We start from the raw sequence: 21577 nt of genomic DNA on the forward strand, positions 1-21577 counted from the left end.
AAAGCAACATGATAAATTCATGCATCTGAGAAACGTTTATCAGGCACCTATTATGTTTCCGCTGAACTGTTCTAGGCACTAGGGATATGATGATAAGTAAAGCCAAGAGGCCTCGCACACAGATACTGACTCCCAGGTGAATGACAGAGTGATCTTGTCATCCCGAAAAGCCCACCTGCTTCGCTTCTGTCATCCCCTTGTTGGGATGATCAGAGGTCCTATGAGTCAGGTCTCATCTCTTTCTCTCCTCATTGCTCAGTCACTTAATAATCCTACACTGATTATCAGATGCCTCCTCTCTGTCTTTGAATGTTTCTTTCTTTGCTGTTAGTCCAAAAAACAAATTGTGTGTACTAATGTCAATGTTTTGCTGGTGATTACAGAGGTCACTAAAAGCTGAGAAATCCTTGCTTCAGCCCAGGAGTTTGAAACCAGCCTGGGCAATGTAGTGATAATCCCATCTCTGCAAAAACTTAAAAAATTATCTGGGCATGGTGGTGCATGCCTATAGTCCCAGCTACTCAGGAGGCTGAGGTGGGAAGATAGCTTTAGCCCAGGAGTTCGAGGTTGCAGTGATCAAGGATCATGCCACTGCACCCTAGCCTGGACAAGGTAGCAAGACCCTGTCTGAAACTAAAAAAATAAAAACAAATCTAAGAGATCTATTAACATGTGGACGGTGCTGGGTTTGGTGCTGATGGAAAGAATATGGAGCATGATGTGAGACAGGAAGACAGCCTTCAAGGACAAAGATCAAAGGTTGCAGGAACCAAATGATTTATTTTACCCTATCTTTACTAATAATTTGGCCTACTCCTCAATGACATATGATGTGTGGTTACATGTTTGGTTTTGCAAAATGGATACCATTGGGCCAAAAATGGGCTGGAAGAAGAGATTCTGGGTGGAAGAGATGATCTACACATGTGCCCTTGGGGATGAGCAGGTTTCCCCACTGCCTCATTCCCATATGACTTTTTGGTTGAAGAAGGGTAGTTAAATCCCCATGATGTAAGAAGCCAGATAAGTCTCAGTCCTAATTCAAATTACCCCACGTTTCCAAAAGTTCCTAACAACTCAAAGGGGGTCCTGGCACTGGTCAACTCACCCTGTCATTATATGGGCTGCCAGAGCATACACAGTAACCTGATCAAGCTGAGGATGGAGTTGAGGTGTCCTGGGAGAGCCCCCCAAAATATAAGTAGACCCAAATGGAACCCTAGCCACCTCAGAACGTCTTAAAAACTCAAGTAGTTGGCTACTTCCACTCAACTTGAGATCCGGTGCATTAAAAGCAACTTAAAATAACTTGAGGGAAGAAGGGTAAATAAACCAGGGATGATTTATCTCTGAGGAATAACGGTGTGACTGCTGAATAATTACATGCACCAATCTTTATTAGTATGCAAAGTAGCTGGGCCTGGTTTGCTCCCAGCACTGCTCAAAGGACAAAAAGCCAACAGAGCTGTGCACATTCTAATAAATCACACCCCACCACCCCCTGTGTGTTGTGGTGACCCCCAGACCCCCAGGGCCTCTCTGTGTGCTACTCTTCTCTGAGAGATAAGCAGCGAGTACTTAATTTCTACCTTCTAGTGATGGATGAGGCTCCAGAGTTCCTCCAGAGGAGTTTGGTTGGGGCTTCTCTTTGCATAAGTTTTATCCAAATTATTACTGTTTTATCCAGCAGCTTCTGCAACTGTGATTCCTGTCCTCCTCCATCTGGAGTACTAAATGTCTCTGCATTTGGGACCTCACCTCTTCTTGCCATGTCCTCAGTGGACATGCCCCAAGTCTTCTGTACTGGCCCAACAAGCAGTTCAAGGTGGCTAATAAGAACTTAGAAACCTCACCAGGTCAATCCAAGACACCATTCAGCTTGCTCTAATCTCTGAAGGCAGAACAGATCTGAGCATCCATGTAAGGATTTGAGGGTGCTTAACCTGGGCGTCATAATAATAATAATAATAATAATAATAATAATAATAATGGCAATAGTACACATAATGATTAGTGTAAATTTTGAGTATGCTAAGCACCTTTGTAAGCCATGCATACACTGCATGTCATCTATAACATGGAGATAATAATATCTCTACATCATGGGTTGCATATTAAATATGTAGACATATATATTCACACATGTAAATACATATGCACATACATATACACACATAAATACACACAGACGTTTGACACTTATGAAAAAAAACATACGCAATAAAGACATTCTCCCCAGTTTATAGATGAGAAAACTGGGCTTAGAGAGTTAAGTGACCTATTCAGTGGCTACGCTGAAACCCAAACGCAAGCATCCTGACACAAGAGTCTATGCATTAACCTCTCCACTAAAACATCTGTGCACTAAAAATCTTTAAAAAGGCTTCCACGGCTCATAGGATTGAGACCAAAATCCTTGGAAGGATATACGAGGATGGTCTGTGATAGTTGAAACCTGGCTTTGCCTCGTGACACTCCCAGTTTGCCCTCTGGGCTCCAGCTCTCCTAGACGCCTGACGACCTTCCAATGAACCAAACTCCATCCCAACTCAGAGGCTTTGCTCCTCTCCCTAAGCAGCTCTTCCCTGCCCTCTTTGTATGGCCAATTCTTATACATATTTCAAAAAGCCTTGGTTCAAATATCATATACTCCAGAAAGCCTTTTCCCAATGCCCCTACCCCATACTCAGCTCCATGCCCCTGTGTTATGCGTCCTGTAATACCTCAGAGTATCCTGTGCCTCTCTTTCATAACAAAGTTGCAATTATATAGGATCATTTGCTCCATATCCCTCTCATGCCTTAGACTGTAAATGCCATGTGGGCAAAGACCCGGCATCTTTTTCATCATCATCTTAGTGCCTAGCATCAACTCCAGCACACAGGACATACATAGTAACTATTTACCAGATGACACAATGGAAGGCAAGCTTTAAGAGACATCATGATGCACATGGCAGAATCTTGAAGTTTGTCACATAGTAACACATACAGTAAGATGAAAGTATCCCCTCTTCCCCATATTCACAACCAGCAAGACCATTCATATGGGCATACAGGGTGTTACCTAAAAACATGAGCATTTACTAAACTTAGTTCCACAACACACACTGTAAAGATCACTATTTGCCAGCCCCCAAACAGCAGGTTCATGCATCTCAATCTGCTCCCCAAAAGTTATCACTCAACACCATTATGAACCCCATTTTACAGATGGGTCAATTGACACTCATAGACTGTTAACATTCATTGAGGTTATAGAAGCTTATTGTTGAAATAGACCTCAATGATGTGCAAAAACAACCAGGGAGGTTTAAAATCCTCTCTCGAACCTTGTTCCTCTCCAGGGATATTAGGGGAAAGTTGTTGGAATGCTTCAGACATCTGCACACCAATTATCCTTTAGTTTCCTCGCTGGCCTAGCTAATTGATGAGAAGGTGATATGGTTTGGATTTGTGCCCCCACCCAAATGTCATGACAAATTGAAGGAGTGACCTGGTGGGAGGTGACTGGATCATGGGGGTGGATTTCTGCCTTGCTGTTATCTTATGACAGTGAATGAGTTCTCACGAGATCTGATGGTTTAAAAGTATGTGGCACATCCCCTTTTGCTCTGTCTCCTGCCGGCCTGCGAAGAAGAGGCTTGCTTCCCATTCACCTTCTGCCATAATTGTAAGGGTCCTGAGGCCTCCCAGTCATGCCTCCTGTTAAGCCTGTGGAACTATGAGTCAATTAAACCTCTTTTCTTCATAAATTACCCATTCTCAGGTAGTTGTTTACAGCAGTGTGAGAATGGGCTAATACAGAAGACTTCTCTGCCAATTCCCCACCTCCTCCTCACTGATAGCTACTTACGGCTAGATTTCTCTTCATTCCATCAACACGTGTCTATTGAGCTCTCACTTTCTACCAGGCATTCTTCTAGACACTGAAAGAACAGGAGGAAACAAGACAGAGGTCTCCATTCTCCTAGAGTTTACATTGTGTGGAAGAATTTAGCAAACCCTCTACTAGAGATAAATTAGAAAGCTAAGACCATTCAAAATGGGCATTTAAACTGAAAGTCCAGGAAGGTTGAACTGGCCTGATGAATGTCCAGATGACCGATTTTTCAACGATGTCAAGGACAACAAATGGCTCTGGTAAGATGGTCATCAAAGGTCCTCCACCTTGGCCAGGCATGGTGGCTCACACCAGTTATCCCAGCACTTTGAGAGGCTGAGGCAGACACATTGTTTTATGCCAGGAGTTTGAGACCAGCCTGGGCAACATGACAAAACCCTGTCCCTACAAAAAAAAAGTATAAAAAAAAATTAGCCAGGTGTGGTGGAGTGTGCCTGGAGTCCCAGCTACTGAAGAGAATGGCTTGAGCCCAGGAGGCAGAGGTAGCAGTGAGCTGAGGTAGTGCTACTGCATCCCAGAAAAAAAAATCTTCCATCCTGTGCACATGTAGGAAGGTGGATCTCTGTGATCTCTACAAACCTGGCTGGAGAGCACTCCTTTGAGACAAGCTTGAGACATTACAATGTGTTCTCCCAAGAAGCCCCTTAACTCTACAAGCAAAAGAAACTTTCACATGATTTCCTTTTGTATTTGTTTGCATTACATTGGATTTCAGGATCTTCATAACCTGTTATGCTGTATTTTAGCTTCAAGTATGAAGAAACAGTCTCCAAAGCTGAGACAGCATAGTCTGGCAGAGGAGGCCAGCAATTAGCCAATAATATAATGCAAGAAACAGATCACACAGATTTAAGATTGATTCATTCGGTCCAGGATCTTTAACAATAACAGACCCTTTCTGGGCTCATCAGGGCAAAAAGAAATGGGGAGGAGAGGCTATTAAAAGAATAAAAATCTAGATCAAGAACACAGCATATTTGCAGTGAACATCCCCTGTTTTTGCCTGCCCAGTGTCATTCTACCTTTTGGAGGTAGTAGCATTCCTCTTATCTTTTCAAAAGCCATCCTTTTCTTACTTACTCTCAGACACTATGGGTGAGACCACAGCATGCTCAGCTCCTGGAGTGGACATGTGACCTACCACTGGCCAACCTATGACTGGTTCACGAATGGGCATGGGACCCAAACTGAGATCATAGGAAGGATAACTGAAGAAGAATTCATCCACAGTGCACTAAAGAAGGGCAAAAATAAAAGAAGGGTAAGTAAGAAACAAGAAGGAGTGAGAAGCTCCAACATGCATCTAATTGGAGTCCCAGAAGTGAACAAAAACAATAAGAGAACTGAAAAAAATTGAAGACATCATTATGGAGAATTTTCCAGAGTTGAGAACACATTGTTTCTCTGAAAGTTCCAACCAGGATAAATGAAATGTCTACCTAGATACATCACAGTGAAATTGCATAACCAAAAGAATTGTAAAAATCTTAAACGCTGGCATAGAAGAAAATATTATTGTCTATGAAGAAAGACACATAGACTCAATGAACAGCTTTCATGAGGAATGTGAGCCATTGGAATAACAGGAGAAATAACTATGAATCTAATATTTTAGATACACTTGCTATGATTCCAGAGAGAAGGCAACACAAAGATATTTGTAGATATAGAAAGACCAAGATGCATTACCACTCACTAACCCTTGCCAAAAACATCGTCGAAGTGGGCTTTTGAATAAAGATGATAAATACTGAGGCATATAAGAAATTCAGCACAGAAATTGATCAAATAGTTTGCATTCTTTTTAAATGCCGACTTCAAATAACTATTTCACAAATACTAAACTAAAATTTCAGTTAATAAAACCAGAACACGGGATGGGTGCGGTAGCTCACGCCTGTAATCCCAGCACTTTGGGAGGCCAAGGCAGGCAGATCATGAGGTCAGGAGATCGAGATCATCCTGGCTAACATGGTGAAACCCCATCTCTACTAAAAATACAAAAAATTAGCTGGGCGTGGTGGCAGGTGCCTGTAGTCCCAGCTACTCGGGAGGCTGAGGCAGGAGAATGGTGTGAACCCGGGAGGCGGAGCTTGCAGTGAGCGCAGATCGCACCCCCGCACTCCAGCCTGGGTGGCAGAGCAAGACTCTGTCTCAAAAATAAATAAATGAATAAAAAATAAAGCCAGAACACAAAGATAATGTCTGCTAACATCCATGCCATTGTATCATGAAGGATTTCTCAGCCTTGGCATTGTTGGTATTTTGGGTAGGATAATTCTGTACAGTGAAGGGCTGTCCTGTGCATTGCAGGATGCAATATAGTTGTATTCTATCCTCTAGATGCCAGTGGCACACCCCACCCCAGAGCTGACAACCAAAAATGTCTACCGAGAGCTGACAACCAAAAATGTCTCTTAACTGGAAGCAATTTTGCCCCCAAGTGGACATTTGGCAATTAGTCCAATAGTCATATGGTCCAAAGCTCTCTATCTAAAACATCCCCTTGGGGGCAAAATTGCCTCCAGTTAAGCAAGCTATTGTCTCCAAACCAGTGTAGAACATGGAACAAATAAACTAAACTTTATTGACCCAAGAGAAGGAGTGAAAAAAAAAGGGAAAAGTTAAGGGAAAATATAGTTTAAAAATAAGATACTTTTTAAAAGTCTAAATATATCCATATCACAATATATGTAAACACTTCAATTTACTTTTTAAAAGGCTGAGGTGATATTAACTGCATAGAAAACCGACATCCCTTTGGGAGGCCAAGGCAGATGGATCACAAGATCAGGAGTTCGAGACCAACCTGGCCAATATGGTGAAACCTCATCTCTACTAAAAAGACAAAAATTAGCTGGGTGTAATGGCATGCGCCTGTAGTCCCAGTTGCTTGGGAGGCTGAGGCAGAAGAATCGCTTGAATCCGGGAGGTAGAGGTTGCAGTGAGCTGAGTTCGCACTATTGCACTCCAGCCTGGGCAACAGAGCAAGACTCTGTCTCAAAAAAAAAAAAAAAAAAAAAAATCCAACCAGGTGCTGTTTATAAGAGAGATATCTAAAACCAAGCTACACAGATGGATGGGAAAGAAAGAAATAGGAAAACAAAGACATTGCAATACAGATGCTACACAAAATAAAGCTGATGTAGCTATAACGAAATCTTTAGCAAACAAAATTTTAAAAACAAAGTATTCAAGGTTCATTCATGGTGTAGCCTGTGTCAGTACCTCATTCCTTTTCATAAACAAATGACTTTATGTTGTAAGGACATATCATGTTTTGCTCATTCATCAGTTGATAGACATTTGGGTTGCTTCCAACTTTTGGCCCTGGTGAACAGTATTGCTAAAGACATTCATCTGTTAAGTTTTTGTTTGAACACCTTGTGGATGTTTGAACATCTTTTGGATGTACACTCAAGAGTGGAAGTGCTGGGTCATACAATATTTTTGTTTAGATATAGTTTTAATATCAAAAAAAATTATAAAGCAGCTCTGTACAAAAAACAAAAACTAGTATATTACATGTACAGTTTTCTAGAAAAACTTAAATTACCAAAATTGACTCAAGAAAAAGTAAGGAAACTACAATAAGCCAATAACCATAAAATAAATAGAAGTAATGATCAAAGTTGCTTTTTCTGTCTAATATACACACCCCAAAAGCAAAAAATTACAGGTAAATTTTACCAAATTTTCAAGGAAAAGGTAACCTTCTACCTTATATAATTTTTTTCAGTGAATATAAAAAGAAAGTCATGACTCACTGGGGGTAGCATTACCTTAGTAACAAAATCAAATGAGAACAGTATAAGAAGAGAAAATTATAAACCATTCTCACTCATCAACACAGATGTAAAAATCTCAAATAAAGCACTTTCCAGTGGGATTCATCAGAGTCTAAAAATAGTAATATATCATGATCAAATAACGTTGAGTCCAAAAATCCAATAACAATTCAAAACCAGAATTCCTATTAAGGTAATTCACCACATTAAAAGATTAAGAGGGAGAGCATGTAATAATAATTTATGAAGACCAGGCATTTCATAAAACTTAATACCTACTCATTATAAAAGCCCTTATCAAACTTGGAGAACTCAGGGAACTTTCTTAACCTATTATGGTTATCTACCAAAGCCTATTGCAAAGATCATGCTTAAAGTTGAAACAATAGATGGACTCCCACTAATGTCAGGGACAGAAACAGGCAGATCACAAAGTCAGGAGTCCAAGACCAGCCTGGCCAATATAAGGATACCCCTTCTCTACTAAAACTACAAAAATTAGCCAGGCGTGGTAGCGCACACCTGTAGTCCTTGCCACTTGGGAGGCTGAGGCAGAAGAATCACTTGAACGTGGGAGGTAGAGTTTGCAGTGAGCCAAGATCATGCCACTACACTCCAGCCTGGGTAACAGAGCGAGACTCTTGTCTCAAAGAAAAAAAGAAAGAAAAAGAAAGAAAAGAAAAAGAAAAACCCACAATTACTGCCTTTATTCATCATTGTTCTCTTGGTCCTCTAGCTAATGCAATAGGCAATAAAGATGGCATCTATATAATATATAAACATATATATAACACTATATATTATAGATAACATATATGTTACATATTATTCATATTATATATGAGTTTTATATATCTATGAACTATACAGTTTTCCTATATAGAGATGTAGATGCTTTATTTATTTAGGTTAGAAAGAGAGAGCCAAAACAGTCTTGACAAATGACGTGAATACCGTAAATAGAACATCTAAGATCTACAACCAAAAGTATTAGGATTATTAAGAGTTTAGTAAGACTGCTGAATAATCAACATGTAAAAATTAATATTATATCCAGAAATAAACAATCCAAAATTATATGAGAAAATACTACCCCATTCACATAGCACAAAATTCTAAGTTATCTACAAATATGTGCACCTGTAGTCACAGCTACTTGGGAGGCTGAGGCACGAGAACTGCTTGAACCCAGGAGGCAGAGGATGCAGTGAGCCAAGACTGTGCCACTGCACTCCAGCCTGGGCAAGGGAATGAGGCTCGGTCTCAAAAAACAAAACAAAACAAAAACTTCTATGTCTCTGTGCGTATGTATGTGTATAGAAAGAAAGAGAGAAGATATGTAAGATAGATAATTTATACATAATTTAAATATATAAATCAAAGATATAAAATACAGATTATAGACAGACATGAAGAAAGTCTTCAAAAATGGTAAGACACACTGTATTCATAGATGGGAAGTCAATATCATAAGAATGTAAACTCGCCTCAAGTATTTAAATTCCATGCAATTTGTATCAAAATTATAATAATTATTTTCATCCAATTTTAATACACTGATCTTTAAATTGACATAGAGGTGAAAAGGACTATGAATAGTAAAGCTTCAGAGCATTGTGGAGATGGTTTTAGAAACATCTGGTAAATCTGAAAATGCACACAGCCTTGGATCACATAATTTTATTCCTACATACTTAGTCAAAGGACAAGGAAGCAAGTTTACAGATACTTCTTACAGTCTTGAATAAGTGAAAATATATAAATAACCTGAATGTCCATTAAATTCTGCTGTAATCATACAGGGAGATATTATACAGAAGTTACAAGGAATAAACTGGCATTACATGTGAAAACACAGATGCATGAGATACCCTGTTTTGCCTATGGATTCATAAATATTTACAAAATACCTATGGGAATAATAGTTCTGGCAGCAAAGGAAGAAAACGAAAATGGGAGAAGGTACCCAGGGGCATCAACTCTTTCATAGATTTTAAAATATTTACAAATTCTGAAGCAAATATAAAATAACATTAAAACATAATAATGCTAAAAGGTGAGTACAGGAGGTTCATTATATTCTTCTTTGTAATTTTCTGCTAGAATTTCCCACTTTCTGGATTTGGCTATTTGTATCCAAATCCAAAACCATGTTTGATATTTTCCTCTAATCCTCATATGCCCTGTAACTGTAACTAGATCTAGAAGTTTGATTGGATTTAGGGGCCATTTCTTTTCTTATGGATTTTTTATTGCATATATGTAAGGTATACAACATGATGTTCTGATTTACATATATATGCATAGTGAATGATTACTACCTGTGAGTAAATTAGCATATCTATTACATTCTACAGGTACCTCCTTTCCTTTAGAAGAGCACCTAAATTTTCAATATACAATACTATTAAGTGTTGCAAGTATTAAGTCCTGTGCTGTACATTAGATCCTTAGATTTAGTCATCCTAATTTCAAGCATAGGTCAAAGGGTATAAATGTGCAAATTTCTTTTTTTTTTTCAGCAAGACCAGTTCAGGGTGGTACTTGGTATTACCAATGATTGCATCACATAAGAAGGTGCATAACATCTGATTTTCCAAGTTTTAGCAATGCTAAGATTGACCAATCAGTTCGACTGGCATCATCCCATCCATCCACCATCAAATTCCCCATCCACCTTTCGCCTAGTGGTTTTCATAGCTATTGATCCTGATTGCCTAGCTTCATTATTCATTAAGGGCTGCAAAATCGTGTTTTTTAAGTGATTCTAAGTGACTTCTAAGCAATGTACCATCCTGCTTGCTCTCATTGCTGTGGCTCTTTTCTGAAGAACTTTTCCCTATAAAATATTTGCCCTGATATATAAAAATGTAATGATTATTGAGTTCGATGATGAGTACCCAGGGACTTCTTATACTATCCACTCCACATTTTAATGTGTTTGAATATTTCTATCATAAAGTGAAAAATTAAAAACAAACAAATAAAAATTTAAATGCATAGTGAAAAAAAAAAAACCAAAAGGAAATACCCCAAATATCTTAGCATAATTTATGTCAAGGTTGTAGGACTACAGGTGACATTTACATACTGTTGTGTTTCCAAATTTACCAAGAAAAACATGGATTACTGTTAGTCTCTTGGTAATCTCAAGTCCTATGGTTTTAAATGCCGTCTATATTCTGATAGCTTCCACACCCTCACCTTTAATCCAACCTCCTTTCTAAATTCCACAACCATAACTATGTAAACACTACTCAATAGACATTTTATATCTAAAATGTCCAAAGTAGAATTCCTGCTTTCATTGTCTCTCCGAAATCTGTTCTCTTCTACCATTTCCCCATCGCTCCAATTGCACAAGCAAAACAAAAAAACAAATGCAACTCCCCAAAAAAGGAAAATCAAGCAGAAGAGCAGAATGGTGTGATGATAGTGGGGTTGGGAGCTTGTGAGTGGTCTACTTTAAATCAGGAGTCAGGGCTAGTCTCCCTAAGAGGTATCGTTTGAAACAACTGACTGAGCAAAGCCCTCAGGAAGGAGTGCATCAAGCACAGACAACCCAAACCCCAGCACAGTGGAGATCTCAGAGTGTGGAACAGGAAAAGCTAGAGTACAGCCAGGCAGCGGCTGGGTACCATCAAGCTCTTGGTAGAATTGGAGACCAGCTGCTCCTCCAAATCACCCCAGAAATGCCTACCGATTTCACATACCAAGTGGGTATCATTCAGAAGTCTGTGTTCATGAAGTTACAGAACCGAAATCACTCAGGAAATCACAGCTGCTGCCCCACTGAGTAGATGGAAGGCAGAAAACCTGAAAATCCTCAATAATGGATCACAGTAGCTCTATAATGACAAGGTAAAACAGTGATAATTAAATGACTTTAGCAGTGTGTCAAGATGAAGGATAACAGTCTTGGAAAATGAGGCTGGTAAATCAGGCTAGTAAACCCCTCAGGCTTGCACACATACCCCAGTTAGGGTGTGAAAAATGCAGAATGCAAAATCCCTGGCCGCACATTTTGGTTTAGCACAATGTTCGTTCCCATCCTATTAGGGTTACTTCTGAGCCAAGCACAGCTGGGCTTTCTTTTCAACTCTGAGGCAAAATGAGAGCTAAGCTCAAATTTATCTCACTTACTCAGTACTTTACTATGATGCCCCCCAGCTCTGTGCTAGACGATAGCAATAGAGAGACAAGATATCCACTCTAACTGGGGAAAATGGGTAACATGAGGCCACTGTCACCTGTGACGAGGTGGGGGACTGAGGCAGCCCAGAAGACGGTCCTCTAACTAAACCCCAACCTTCTCTAGATCAGGAAAACTGTCACGAAAAGACAGTACTTGAGCTGAGTTTGAGGAGTGAGAAGTTGCCTACTTATAAGAAGGGAGAGGAAGGAATTCCAGGCAAAAGGCATCACATAGCCAGGTTTCATCTTGGACAGAATGGGAAAGAGGGAGTCACTGTAGGTGACATTTAAGGTTATTTAATTTAACTGGCATCAAAAGTTCTGGAACCAAGATTCTCATTGCGTCTTTCACAAACACCCACACTCAAATCCATCACCACCCACCTTCCATAGCAGCATGATTGAAAGAAGGGCCTGACCTGCAGGAAAGAATTTTCTCCTTCCCCCAACATATAATGAGTTTTTTAACCTTTTTTTGTACCACAAGTATTATGTATAAGAAAAAAAAAAAGAATAGGCAAAACAGAATAAAATAAAATTGGTCCCATTTACCCTACTTAGGCGTAGCCATTGCAGTGTTTTGATTCGGAGTTTCAGATATTTTGGGGTTTTTTTTTGGTCTGCCTAAATATGCTTTTAAAATAGAGTCATACTATTTGTAAACGAGAAATCATTTCATTTTAATGCAAAGGTCTATAATTTGGATGGTTTCCAAGCCTCATCACCCACCGTTTTCATCTCCGACTTATGAAGTTAGGTCAGGAAAGGGTTAAAGGGTCCATGGGCAGGAGAGAAGAGATGTATCATCTTGGGGAAGAGAAAGCAACAGAAGGGTTGTATGCTTAACAATTCGCACCAGGATGAATACACCCACGTCTGTCCACTCAGCTCTCTTCCATAGCAACCAGAATACTGCCTTCTCCAGGAGATAAAAACTTCCACGCTCACATGGATGCAGCTGGAAACCATCATTCTCAACAAACTATCGCAAGAACAGAAAACCAAACACTGCATGTTCTCACTCATAGGTGGGAACTGAACAATGAGATCACTTGGACTCGGGAAGGGGGACATCACACAACGGGGCCTATCATGGGGAGGGGGGAGGGGGGAGGGATTGCACTGGGAGTTATACCTCATGTAAATGACGAGTTGATGGGTGCTGACGAGTTGATGGGTGCAGCACAGCAACATGGCACAAGTATACATATGTAACAAACCTGCACGTTATGCACATGTACCCTAGAACTTAAAGTGTAATAATAACAATAGTAATAATAATAATAATAAAACACCTTCAGTTGACATCCAGAGCTGGGGAGAAGCTGGGAGAATAGTGAATTGTGCACTGAGTCCAGATGTTTGCAAAGGTGTGTATACATGCTTCTGTCTTGGAACATATCCATAAGTGTCCTCCCAGCTAAGCTGTGTGTGCCATGTCTTCACCTTTGATACCTCTTTGTTCAACTTGCCTTCCAGGTATGGTCTCACTTCTTTCTTACTCAGCTTCCAGATGAGCACATCCTTCTTGCCTGGACTCTGTGCACTTTCCTGTTCGGTGGGGGGTGTGTCCTGATGATCCCTGCAGGTTAGATGGCTTGAATTCTCAACAAACCAGGTACAAAAAGAATCACTAGATGAGGCACTGAACTCCCCAGCCAGGGATTCTGGTCCCTCTGTAGAAGTGTGTACGTACTCACCTCCTGCATTACTCTTCTATTGCTGCATAACAAATCTTCACAAACTCAGAAGCTTAAAACAACACTAAACAGATGGATTATGAGGCCAGGGTACAGCAGAACTGGACTTTCTCTACTCAGGGTCTTCACCAGGCTGCAACTCAGGTGCTCCTTGGAGCTATAATACACAGAGGCTCAGTTGGGAAAGATCCACTTCAAGTCTTTTCCAGTGGTTAGCAGAACTCATCTTCTTGCAGCTGTGTGACCAAGGTCCCCTTTTTCTTGGTGGCTACTGGCCAGAGACCATTCTCAACTCCTGGAGGCTGCCTGCACAGGTTCCTTGACATGTTGCCTCTTCCACAGTGTTTTCTCACAACATGGCATCTTGCTTCTTTAAAGCCAACAAATGGAGCTTCTATGTATCTGCTAACAGTGACACACAAACACACGCACGCACACACACACACACACGAGACAGTCCCTGTTATGCGTGGGTTCAGTATGTGTGAATTTGCCTAGTTTATTAAAGTTACTAAAGTTTATTCATAGCCCTCAAATTAATAACGGTAACACTTTCCAAGTCATTTGGGGATGTGCACAGAATGGCAAAAACAAAAAAGAGTAACCAAACGTGCACATTCTTAGCAGAGGTGAAGAATGTGACACTCAGCCTTCGTGTTACGTGTCTCACAGCGAGATGACCACAAAGTGGAGGGGTGCAGTACAGGGGAGTGCAAGAAGCTCTGGCTTGAATTCCAACTGGATGGGGATTGAATCCCAACTCTGTCACCTGTTGGTGGGACAGTCTCAGACAAATCAAGCACTTCTGAACCTCGTTTCCTCTTTTGTAAAATAAAGAAAAGAGAATGTTTTCGGGATTTAAGATTACAATCTATGTAAGATATACAGGTTGAGCACCCCTCATCTGAAAACGTGATATCCACAATTTCCCAAAATCTGAAACTCCTTGAGCACCAACATGACTCTCCAAGGAAAAGCTCATTGGAGCATTTCAGATTTTTGGATTAGAGATGCTCAACTGGTAAGTATAATGCAAAATATTCAAAAATTTGAAGAAATTCAAAGTCTGAAATCTTCTAGTCCTAGGCATTTGGGATAAGGAATACTCAACCTGTACACACACACACAAATATATACATATTTCAAAAGTTGCCATGAACATTGAATTAACAAATATTCAACCACTGATTCAAGCTGTGCCATCCCAAGAGCACACACTGCCCTAGTGGACAAATGGTCTACCAGCTGCATGGCTCTATGCAACACTCCAATGCATCTTGCCTCAGCACAAATGAGGCAGAGACTACCAGCTTCCCAGGGTCTTTGTACTGCAGACAATGTTTGTGTTTCATGACTAACATCCCTATCCTGAATTGCTCTGGGTTCTTTGGTTGCAGGCAACAGAAACTAATGATGGAAATTATGCAAAACAGAAAATTTATTACAAAGATGTTGAGGAGCTCAGAAAACATCACGGAAAACTTAACAACCATCTCTGAGCCTCCAAATAACTAGACCTATTGGACAGCCTCTTCGGAGAGCTACAGTCAAGGTGAATAAGCTCATACTATTTCCATCTCTGTGTCAGTGTACTCAAAATTTTGTTCCTGGACAAAGAGGATGATTGGGCTGCACTGGATCACTGGCTCTCCCTTCTTGGGAAATATGGGGCCACTTTACAGTCTCTCTGAAACTGCCACCTACTGGGAATGAGCGGTTCCCCAAACAAAGGCTTTTGTTGGCGTAAGGAGAAATAAAAACTGGGCATGTAAAGACAACAGAAGTGCACTCTGTACTCGTCAGGAAATTTCAGCCTAGGCACGGTCAGGGTTCACATCCAATTCAGGAGAACGCAGCTTCTTAGAGAAAGAGATACACCCCACCCCCCAACATCAGTTTCCTTTCTCCACCCATTCGTTCGAAAATTACTCATTTAATGTCAGTCACGTGCTAAATCTTCTGTTAAGATTTTGGAATTCAGAGGGAAGTAAAATTGAGTCCTTGCCCTCAAATCCTTCAAAATCTGATGGGAAAGGTTTGTTTGTTTGTTTGTTTGTTTGTTTTCAAGCAGACTGGCAACAACAGAAGTCAGTGTTGCATGGACTGAGTGCCTCCATCATGCCAGGCGTTACGCTAAAAGCATTGCATACAGTATTTCGTCCAATTCTGCCATCATGGTGGGGTAGGTAGTGGCTATCCTGTTTGTAGAGCTGTAAACAGATTCACTGAGCCCCAAGAGATGGGTAGACAGTGGCCCAAATCCTTCTCAAGGTCATCGCTGGCTTTTGGGAGTTCTACACTGAGGAGTGTTCCTTTCAGGAGAGGATGCAACCGATGACATAGAAGCACTTTGTTGGCATCGATGATGCTGACATGACAATAACATGCATTCTGACGGAGCTGACAGATGACTCTCGACACCGCATGCCTTTTCATTCGTTAAATATGTGATACCATTACATGAAAATCAAGACTCCCTTTCAGGGAAAATAAAACCAACCAGGGTGTCTTCATTGGGATGACCTCACTGGCCTCTCAGGCCATACTCTCCTCTCCCTGACCACTGTCCAGCTCTCCTTCAGCTTCACAAGCACACTCAGGTCTCTTCCACTGCAATGTTTAGGCAATCGCCGTTCCGGGTGCAAGCAGCACTCCCTGCTGTCTCTCTGCATGACCATGCTCTACGTTTACAGGTCAATACTTCAGAGAGACCTTCCTGGACTATCCTGTTCCATCATTCCCATAGCAACCAGTTCATTCCCTTCCCTGTGGTTACCATAAGACATAACTTATTTATAAATGTGTTCCTTCATATTTTGTCATATTTCTCATTAAAATGATTGGTCTAAGACCAAATAAGTTGTCCCTGTCGTTCTCTATTGTATTCCTTGTTTCTAAAAGGTTCCTGGGACATAACAGTTCAAAAATATATATCTGACGTATGAACGACTGAATAAGTGAAAGTGACCATAATGCAGAAATTCCGTAAGAAAAGCTTTGTCCTGAGAGGTCTCTGGTCTCTGCAGAGGACAAAGAGAAATATTCTAAGGTTCCCAAAATTCTTTCCTGGTATGCCACATAAGACCTCCTATTCAGTTCAGTGTAATATTTCCCATATACCAGACAATCTTTCTTTAGGATTCCACAGAAATTTGAGCAGTCAACTAGTCCTATCTTCCGCTTTCCCCACCCTCATCACCAAATTTACAACTCCCACAATCACAGTTACCATTTACCAGTTGCCTCCCGTAACCCAGGCACTGTACTATGCTCTGCATATGTTACCTGACTCTGTGTAACAACCCTTGCCAGGTAGGCATTATGATACCCACATTACCAGCAGGTAACTTGTAAATGATGTGCTCAAAGCCTCACAATCGTAAGTGATGCAGCTGAGATAAGCAATCCTTAATGAGTGCCATAGTTAGCACCACTTGGGTGGCTTCCGTCACCACAATTCCAGTTCTCTGGACGTGACCATGACATCCAGAGTTGAATCTCCAAGTGCCATGTTTGTGTTATATAACCAACCCTCCTGACCTCGGCTTATTGGTTCAAAGTTAGGTAACTGACGCAAGACGTCAAAATAAAATCCTGCCTTGGATTTTGTTTCTTTTTTTAACCAAGAGAAGACATGGGCTGACATTTGGTAGGTAGAACTGTGAGGGCTGAGCCCCTGTCGTTAGTGGCCACATTCCCCATAGTTAGTTTAGAGACTGAAACTCAATACCAGGAGAAGCAGAGATGAGAGACAGTAGAAGAGAGTCCTGGGAAATGCCGAGTCTCTAGTTCTAGTTTTCTTAAAGACCTAGAGGCTCCACTCCACTATCTCAGGTTACTTGGAATGTCCTGGCATGTCTCCAATAAATTCTCCTTTCCGTCTGAGTTTATTTTAATTCACTCTTTGCCATTATGTCACCCAAAATGTCTCATTATTTTACATGTGAGATGCTGAGTAGGTAATGAATTTCTCTTTAGTGTAATCCAGTTCAGGCCATCAACCATCCAGTTCATTTTGGGGCCAGACCATGCAGTATCTCAGAGCTGAGGAGGAAAGGGAAGATCCTGGACATCTGGGAGATGCAAGAACCACCTCTCTGTATTCTTACGAACAGGAAATGCATGGTTCAAGGGGCTAAAATGCACTCAAGAATTCTTGCAGGCAACATGAGGGTAACTAGCTTTTTGCACAGACATAAATTATCCCTAGGTAAGGAATATTAGTAGCAGTAGCCTCTAAGTCAAAATGGCTCTCACTGATATAAAATTCTTGTTGCAATGCAAAAGACGCTTTTTTCTTAAGGATTCATTTCTGACGAACAAAACAAATTGTCATGCCAAACACATAAAAAGATTGCAAAGATGCACCTCTATTAAATTACACTTAGCAGCAAAGTGACTCAGGTGTAATCTAAATTTAGCCTTCCAAGCTCCTTTCCTTTCATACCTAAACAACATTTTTTCAGCTTCTCCTTAGACCTACAAAAGTTTAAAAAATTGAAATACTTTTCACAATGTGTTAAGATTAGGTCAGCTGGGGAGCTTGACCTGGTTGGATCAAATTTTGTATTGATTTCTCAAAGTATATTTTTTACCAAAACTTAGGCCCTTGCAGAGAAAGAGGAAAAAAAAAATACACAACTGTGAGTTAAGGAGAAAAACAAAACCAGTATACATCCTATTTCCTTAAAGGTGCAGAGCAGAGACTGCTTTGTTTATGAAGCTGGTAGACAAGGGAACAAGGGATGCCAACCACAAATGTAACTTTTTAAAATATAAAATGTGCAGCTAACACTGAGACCATATATACCCAGTACTTCAGACTCTGACAGCAGAGCCATTAGCGGAGATTTGGATGGCCAACTTTTCCAGTTTTCCTGAGAATGAAGGGGTTCCCAGGTGTGGGAATTACAACGCTAAAGCTGAGACAGTATCAGGCAGACTGGAACAGTCAGTCACCCTAGGAGCATGCCGGTTTCATGGTGACACTACAATGACTTTCTCTAACACGGCTTTCAGAGAAGCCAAAGCCTTAGTCTGAAACTTTAGGATAATGTTTACATGGGTTCCACTCACCTAATCATGTATTGATACCAAAGCATCTGAACGTAGCTTCAAAATGATTCTTTATCTTTGCTGTCTCATTTAATACTCCCAACAGTCCTGAGATACAGATATTAGTGTCTTATTTTGCAGATGAGGAAGCTAAGAAATTTAAGGACTGGCCCAAAGTTGGCTACCCACTAACTGGTGGGGAGGGAGTGGTAAGCAGGTGACTCTACACACCTTTGCCTCTCTCGGTCCACACACTACTGCACTGAACCAGAACATCATGAAGGCACCATAGTCTCTAGTCCTGGGTTTTCCTCCTGCTGTTCCATTCCTATTAAGCACACATCACTTTCAACCTTAATTGTCTCCCCCCATTCCACTGTACTGGGAGCAGTTTGAGGGTGTATTAGCCCATTTTGCATTGTTATAAAGGAATAGATGGGGTAATTTATAAAGAAAAGGGGTTTACTTGGCTCATATTAACTCCTTAATTTGATTCTTAGCCAATATGAGTGAATAATCCTTCTTGCAATAGATCCCAATTCAGCATGGATATCTGTACCCAATCCAAACTGAAATGACTTTGATATCCATCTTATTTCTGAATTTTCTATAAAGATGAAGTATTTGAAGCTTAAACTGAAATAAATCCAGGCTCATTTAAGTCCTTGACTCCTCCTTTTTCAACATTAGTTATTCTCAGTTAGACCCAGATGAAAGTCAACAATTTATGACTTCTATCAAAACTAGAAGCAGTTTTGCTGGCTAATTGATAGCCAAATGGAATTTCTACTGGAAAAAAAAAATGCTTTCATTTATTATTTAAACATCTATTCTATATTTGAGCAAGTTCCACTATAAGAGTTAGTCATTTTTTTCCTTGAGGGTAATAAGTATATTACCCTCAATACTAAGTACTAAATACTAAGTGGCTCCAGCATTTGCTCAGATTCTGGTGAGGTCTCAGGAAGCTTTTACTCTGGATGGAAGGCAAATGGGGGAGCAGGTATATCACGTGACAAGAGAGGGAGCAAGACAGAGAAGAAGAGGTGCCAGGCTCTTTTAAACATCCAGCTTCTATGCAAACAGAACTCACTCAGTATCAGAGAACTTCCATGTGGGTGAGAACTCGGTCATTATCACAGGGAGGGCACCAAGCCATTCATGAGGAATCTGCCTCCGTGACCCAAACACCTCCCACCAGGCCCATCTTCAACACTAGGGACCATACTGTAACACGAGATTCGGAAAGGACAAACATCCAAACAATATCAGAGGGTAAGATTCATTCTTTGCACCATTTTTTCCTAAGCAACTAGATCAAGGCCTGCCAAAGAGTAATTAATAACTACAAGTTGGATGAACACATGAATCAATATCTAGCCCCAAAGATAAAACATTCTGGAAAATAAGTTTGAAATACTGCTCCAAGTACCAAATAAGGTTGGAAGATCCCTAAGTTCCAAGACAAAGACAGAATGGAAAAGCACTGGGGTGTGGTCTTCTCTTGGAAGACTCTTGCATTCTCAGTTGAAGGTATCTCTCTGGCTCCCATTCCACCCATAAGACCAGCGAAAACTGCAAAGACAGCAGCCAACCCCACCCGACTCTGCAGTCTTCAATCCAACACTAGATTTGCTACCTCTCATCTGCATGCTTGCAACTGAAGGCACAATCATATGCCTTCCAAATGCTGAGATAGTGTCCAGGTGCAAAAATATATATATATGTGTGTGTGTGTGTGTTTGTGTGTGTGTGTGTGTGTGTATACACACACACACACACAAACACACACACAGGTTGGAGTTTCTGAAATTAGGGTCTAAAATTTGTATGTCATCTCATGGAAAGGAACAAGGCTCTGATTTTCCATTCTTGGCAGATTTGGGAAGCTAAGTGTGCATCCCAAGATGACTGTTAACCAGCGGGAGTAGAAGGAACACTTGGAGAAGCTCAGAGCTTACTAAAAGGTAACTGAGACCTTACTTTCAATTGACACATACTTTTTCCCTTATTATCACAACTATTTTTTTTTTTATTTGTACAAATTTGTGGAGTACGTATGCAATTTTCTTACATGCACAGATTACATCATGGTTAATTCAGAGCTTTCAGGGTCCCCATCACCTGAACAATGTACACTGTACCCATTAACTAATTTCTTATCCACTCCACATCCTCATCCTTCTGAGTCTCTACTGTCCATCATTCCACCCTCTGCACTATGTGCACACACATTTTAGTGCCCACGTATTAGTGAGAACATGCCATATTTGACTTTCTAAGCCTGGTTGGCTTCACTTCAGATAATGATCTCCTTGGGAGGCTGCGGTGGGTGGATCACAAGGTCAGGAGTTCAAGACCAGCCTGGCCAACATAGTGAAACCCCATCACTACTAAAAAATACAAAAAAATAAAAATAAATAAAAATAAGCCAGGCATCATGATGGGTGCCTGTAATCCCAGCTACTCGGGAGGCTGAGGCAGAAGAATCGCTTCAACCCAGGAGGTGGAGGTTGCAGTGAGCCAAGATTGTGCCACTGCACCCCAGCCTGGGCTATAGTGTGATACTCTGTCTCAAAACAAAAAATAATAATAATAATGATCTTCAGTGCCATCTGTATTGCGCCAAAAAGTATGATTTCATTCTTTTCTATGGCTGAATAATATTCAATGGATCTTCTTATGTGGATGTGCCAAAGAGTTGAAATGAGTGCTTCTGTCAAACCAGTATATATAGAGAAATCAATTCATATGGCCTCTAGAGGAGGCAGTAGTCAAACACCAAGACCAAATATCTTAGTGAATAATCAGAAGTCAAGAAAGAAGAGCCATGATTAAGTATAAATCCCTCAATGGCCACCTGAATAGACAAAACCAGGATCTCTCAGTGGAGGTGCAGGAAACAGCTACCATCACTGCAGACTTTGGGTGTGACTC

Source organism: Theropithecus gelada, chromosome 20, assembly GCF_003255815.1.
Source record: "Theropithecus gelada isolate Dixy chromosome 20, Tgel_1.0, whole genome shotgun sequence".
NCBI lineage: Eukaryota > Metazoa > Chordata > Mammalia > Primates > Cercopithecidae > Theropithecus > Theropithecus gelada.